Below are 5,798 nucleotides of genomic sequence, written 5' to 3'. Positions count from 1 at the left end.
CAAGCGGGGAGCGGCTTACCATCACAGGTTTCACACCGATTTCCTTTAGCGCGCCTTAGAAACAACATAATGCGGACGGCTTGCGGGAGACGCAGCGGTGGAGCCAATGCTGCCAGCGGACGGCGCCGTCGGACGGAACTCGGCGTTGTACATGCACTGCATTGTAAATAACTAAGACATTTGCAAAAATACCAGCTTCGCTCCGCCGATCACCGCGTTGCTTCATTCGTTGCACCCAGGTGCCGTTGGAGGCCGTAACCGAGAACTGTGGCAAGCTGTGTGACAATGGCGCAGCGCGGCTAGACTGCCCGTATAAAACAGGTATAAAACAGTACTGGAAGTGGCTGTAGCGCGGCGTGGATGTTTACAAACGGTCATGTCTTTTCGTGCACTTCGTGAAACTTTTATTGATTAGGTTGTATTAGTACTGAAATACATATGTCGACCGTTTTTTCTTACCTTGTCATTGTTTAATATATCTAACCCCCTACCTGCATTATAGCACAATCTGTTTTGTTTGAGATGTGAATTGTTATTTTTATGGCGCAAGAACTGCCGCGGCTGTCATCGTCGACTTTTTCGGGTGACGAAGCCCGTCAAGCGGTTATTGTGAACCGCTTTTATTTCGTCACCCACGCTTTCTTTAATGGCAAAAAGCGAAATAAACAAAAAAAAAACAAAAAATAAAATGACCAAAAGAGAAATATTAATAGAATTACATATTCTGTGTAGGAAGCTTAGAGGTATGCTGCATACCGCAAGTTCGTCTCGCAGAACAACCAAACTGGAGGAATCAAGCGGCACCGGGAGAACATTGCGCTGATCCTTCGTTCACCAAAGCGCGGGATGGAACTTAGCAAGCCAACAAAGCTGGACGGCCTGCCAACTATCCGCGGATGGCGTCACTTCCGCCAGTTCTCCGTTTTTGGTGAGCAAAAGCTGGAGAGCTCATCTTGAGTGCACAACCACGCGTGTCCAAAAGATGGAACCTTGGCAGCATCCGTACTGACAGGCGACATGAAAATTGTAAAAAATATTATTGAATTATGGAAACTATAAAGTATAAAACGGATTGGAAAACAAATAAGCTACAAAAGCGAATATTATCAGCCATTGGCAAGCAACCGAACATCAACGACGGATGAGGTTTGTCCACATTCGAATATGCGCACACTCCGAGGTGTGACCAAGAATTTTCGCACAATCTCTAACCAAACTGGAGCTTTATTTTTGGTATCAATGGATACGTATTGCGAAGAATACAATAGTCAATTATTCACAGCAACACAGATCTAACAGTCAATCCGAATAGCTTTACATACGCACTGTCAACACAGAAAACGTATGCAAAACGTGGAACTGAACACTGATCAGAGCGGTCGCACATCAATGAAGAAATTATTACGAATTAGCAAGAGGCACAAACAATCTGAACGCAATCTGGAAAGAGACAATAATGAAATATCTACAAGAATGAGAACCGGATATTTACTACGGCGATGGAAAAATATTCGCGTGTTGTGCGGTGTCGGCGCAAGTTGAACACCAGGCGGTCGAAATTATGTCCGAGCCCTCCGCTGCACCGTCTTCGCCCCCACCATTTCCGTCTCTTCCAATAACTTTTCTACCATCACCCAATGCACATTCAACAATCGGCAGTAATCAAAACTAATTGCACACTATCGACATGAAAAACCAACAAGCACGAACGCTAGTGCCCCGGCAAGCGGTTACACACGCGCTGAAATATACAGAATGAATACCCTGGGGCAGTAGATATAAAAAAATCAACAATGGCCGCGAACCCCAACAGAACAATTACACCAAATCACATTAAAAAACGCACTTAAGCTACATGCGTACAGTCAACCAATCAACCAAAAGCCATATACTGGATGCACGGACACTTGAACCGACTCATGTTGTTGCAAGTAGGCTTCACCATGAAAGGAGCCTGCGGTGTAAAATCTCGTACACAATACACCTGCGGAAGTACGGCATGTGCTTCTGCTCGAAAAAGATCTGTACGTCCCGGGTCAGGCACTCGGTGTAGCGACACATAAAGACAGCAGAGTCCCTGGTGTTCTTCTGGAGCGGCACTATACGTGTGTAAAAATGCCAGCCGCTCCAGTCCAGGTCGCAGTCAGGCAAGTGGCTCACCTCTTCCAGGTACTGCGCCAATGCGTCGATGCTTTCAGCACACTTCTGGCGCGGGCCCAGGCTATCGTAGATGACCATCTCGGGCGTCCGGAAATCCACCACGGCGAGCCACCAGTGACAGGCGTCCTGAGAGCGCACGGGCACCAGTAGATTATCGTAAGAGAAGAGGTCGGCGCCTTGCGTCCAGCGTTTCGCGCCGCCAGGTCCACAGCGATAGAGCTTGGTGAAGAAAAATGAACTGAACGCGTACACGGGCGGACCGCCTCGCCTCTCGGAGCGTTCCGCGATCATGGCCAGGTAAAATTTCACGATTTTGTCATTAAGCCATTTGCCTTCTATTAGCGTGGCTATGTCACGTCGAGTGAGAGGTATAGAGAAGCCCTCGACCACAACCTGCTCCGGCGGGCCCCACTTCAACGCTTCAGACACTTCTTCCTGCATGGCAGAAGTGAGTGGCCTATGATGGTTAACGTCTCCCTCGATGCTTATCGCCGCCATGTTGTCACTGCAGGTTTGCACAGGGGCGCTCAGGAGACTGGATCGCTCTTCTAACAATCCGTTCTGAACGGCCGTTTGAAGTGTCCCTCTGCAAATATGGGGAGACCCAGAGCGGCCAGCAAACGTCACGGGGCTAGCGGCTGACTTAAACGCAAAACTGCTGGTCGCTCTGCACGGTCAGCGTTCGTCTTACCTCGGAGACGCATACAGGCTGTGGCTTTCCGAACACCTTGCACGTGGTCGAACAGTGGCCGCCGGAGAGACGCGTGCAAGACGACTCTGAGAAGGCACAATCGTCCGGAGACGCGCAAGGCGAGTGAAGCTAGTTTTGCGCGCACCTCTCAGGGCTCCTCAAGAAACGCTTCTGATATCGCCAAAGACGACAACAGCGGCGTCTTTTCAGTTCACGGCTCCAGGTGTGTTCCGGCCTGTCTCAACGATGTAACTTCCTCCCGCTTGTAAAAAAATAAATATCAAAACGTCGTGGCGGCCGCGCATCGGTGGAGGCGAAACGCAAAGGCGCCCGTGAAGCGTGCGATGTCAGTGCACGTTACAGATCCCCAGGTTGTCGAAATTATTCCGGGGCCCTCCACTACGCCACCTCTTTCTCCATTTCTTCTCTAAGTCTCTTCTTTTTCCCTTCCCTTTAGGCGCGGTTCAGTTGTCTGCCGATATGTGGGACTGATACTGCATTTCCTTTCCCCAAAAACGAATTTAATCCCGCTGCCTCAGCGCATGCACCCTCTCTCGAGTGGCTGACTGACTGACTGATGTTTCTGAGAGGAAGAAAGAAAAGGCAAGAGCACAGGCCTGCACTGGCTCAAGCCGAGCCACGCTCGCTGCCACGTGTTGAAAGTAGGAGGGGTAAAGGATAGGATAGCAAAGAGTGAAAGAAAAGACGCGCCGCGCTAATATGCCCCGGGCCGATCCCGGAGGCAGTGCAAAACCGCGCCGACCCGTGCCAGAGTGCTTCAAACCAAGCACTCCGCCATATTCCAAAAATAGGTTTCATATCTTAGGTCCAAGTACCCGTTGCAGATATTAAATCAGGTATCAGGTATGAGCCATGTCATGTATGAGCATACATGCATGGTATGTATGCATCTCTTGAGTGTAAATTCTTTGCGGAGGCAGCACCGCTTCTGAACCAGGTGGCGCGGCGTTGCCACGGGACCAGTGTTTCTGCGCCACATGTACGAAGAGCGCCTCTCCATAGTTCTGGCAGTCGTACCCTTTCCTGAATGTGTTCGACCCCTTCCTACCAAAATGGACTGAGAGAACTACAATGGACGGCGTCAGGCGCGGGCGAATACCCTGCACCGCCGTTATGGCTCCAAACAGAGCGTTTCCTATGTAGATGTTGCGGGCCCACATCATTCCAGGGGAGGATGGTACACGGCCGCAGTCGTTCAAGAAGGAAGACAGGTGAACGGCCTCAGTTGTAAGGCACTTAGCACAGCCCACGCGGATGAGGTAGCAATCGCCCTAGCCGCCTCACTCGCTCAATCTAAACTCATCATATCCGACTCGCGAGGGGCTTGCCAGAATTATGAACTGGGCTGGATAACGCCAACAGCGCAACGAATACTTCGGAGAGCAGCTCGGGATCAGGACCCCACGACCCGATTTTTCATTTGGACTCCGGGCCACCAGGGCCTGCCAGGGAATGAGGCCGCCAACTCGGTCGGCCGCGCACTCACTAACCGGGCCCCCGACGTAGACCCTTCCGATTTGGACCAGGACACCTATCCTCTGTTAACTTTCAAAGATATCTCCGCTTATTACCGGGACTCGCACCGTCAGTACCCGGCTCCTCTCAAGGGGCTAAGGAAAGCGGACGAGAGAATACTGCTTAAACTTTTTGCTAACACTCTACTGTGCCCGGCAGTGCTCAAACATTTTCTCTGGCCTCTGCTCTTTCTGTGGGGAGGTGCATGACACATTCCACATGGTCTGGGCATGTCAACACAATCCTTCTCTTCTGCCCCTAACCCCTTCCCCTACCCGAGAGGACTTGGAGGCGGCCCTGCTCAGCTCTCTGGACCTTCCGGCCCAACAAGCCGGTAGAGCAACCTTCGAAATATATAAAGCAACCTTCGAAATTAATGTCAGCGTCGCCAAAATCACACAGGCATGCCGTATAGTGGAAGCCGGGGCGCTGGTCATTTAAATATTTAGACTGTTCTAGATCGGCTCGTTACTCGTCACCACCTTGGCCATCGAAAGTTTGTCTACACTTACTGGCCTGCTGCGACTGCCGGCCAGCCGCGAACTGTTTTGGCAGGCGAAGAGCTTTGAAGATGCAGTTACAGACCAGTGCCCACTAACTCTGGTTTTCAGTGGGCGCATGGTTTCAGGAAGAGAATGTGCAATAAAGAAATCACCTTCCAGCTACCGTTGTTCCAAAAACCCTCGTTAATAGTTTAATATTTCATCTCTGTGAGCCCGGATTCGAAGATACAGCAGAATCTGAAGTAAGGAGCCGCTCAGAATGACCAATTTGTCTCGCTGTGCATTCGTTTTGCAGTAATAGAGCCAAAGAAGACTTCCCCCGGGGTGAACTGCCTTGTGTTCGTGTGTAGTAATCGACATTTGCTACGCTCTTTTGCCTGCAGCTGGCCTGTTATAATGCCACCCAGGTGTGCTCATGGGCACTGGGCCGGTGTGCTGTGCTGAGCCATGTGAGACCTTGACGCTGAAAGCTGCCACATGGCTGAAAAGCTAACGGACAAGGAAACCATCAGATCCGCTTAGCTAATTGGCCCGGTGATCGGGTGGCGATAGCTTATTCAACAGTATAGCAGTGAGTGACCATTGTAGTGCCAGTCAGTCCAGCACCTATTTTTACGCTAAAAAGCGAGAAATTGCTGTAAACCTTTGTACGCATCAGACTCTTACTTTTGCGAAACCCGCTCACGCCGTCATTATTGGCTTTCTTGTAAAATGATATGGCACATGCTACGCTGTATACCTGCATAAAAAATGAATACAAAATGTTTCGGAATTCACTCCACGCAGAGAAAACGCGTCCATAGCCGATAAAACGGTCGTCTTGGTTTGAAATGATGTGATCGTCAAGTCATGTTTCATGTGGGTTCTTTGTGCCCATCAAAAAAATGATACCACGGGAAAATTCTACT

General features: G+C 50.2%; 1 pseudogene; it reads right to left on the bottom strand.

Moving 5' to 3' along the window:
- Positions 1 to 1,938: 1,938 nt before the first annotated feature.
- LOC144116281 (sentrin-specific protease 1 pseudogene) lies at positions 1,939 to 2,658 on the bottom strand (annotated as a pseudogene).
- Positions 2,659 to 5,798: the final 3,140 nt, after the last annotated feature.

This window comes from Amblyomma americanum, chromosome 1 (assembly GCF_052857255.1).
Source record: "Amblyomma americanum isolate KBUSLIRL-KWMA chromosome 1, ASM5285725v1, whole genome shotgun sequence".
Classification (NCBI taxonomy): domain Eukaryota; kingdom Metazoa; phylum Arthropoda; class Arachnida; order Ixodida; family Ixodidae; genus Amblyomma; species Amblyomma americanum.
The sequence above is the reverse complement of the archived record's forward strand: the minus strand, read 5'-3'. Positions and strand labels throughout refer to the sequence as shown.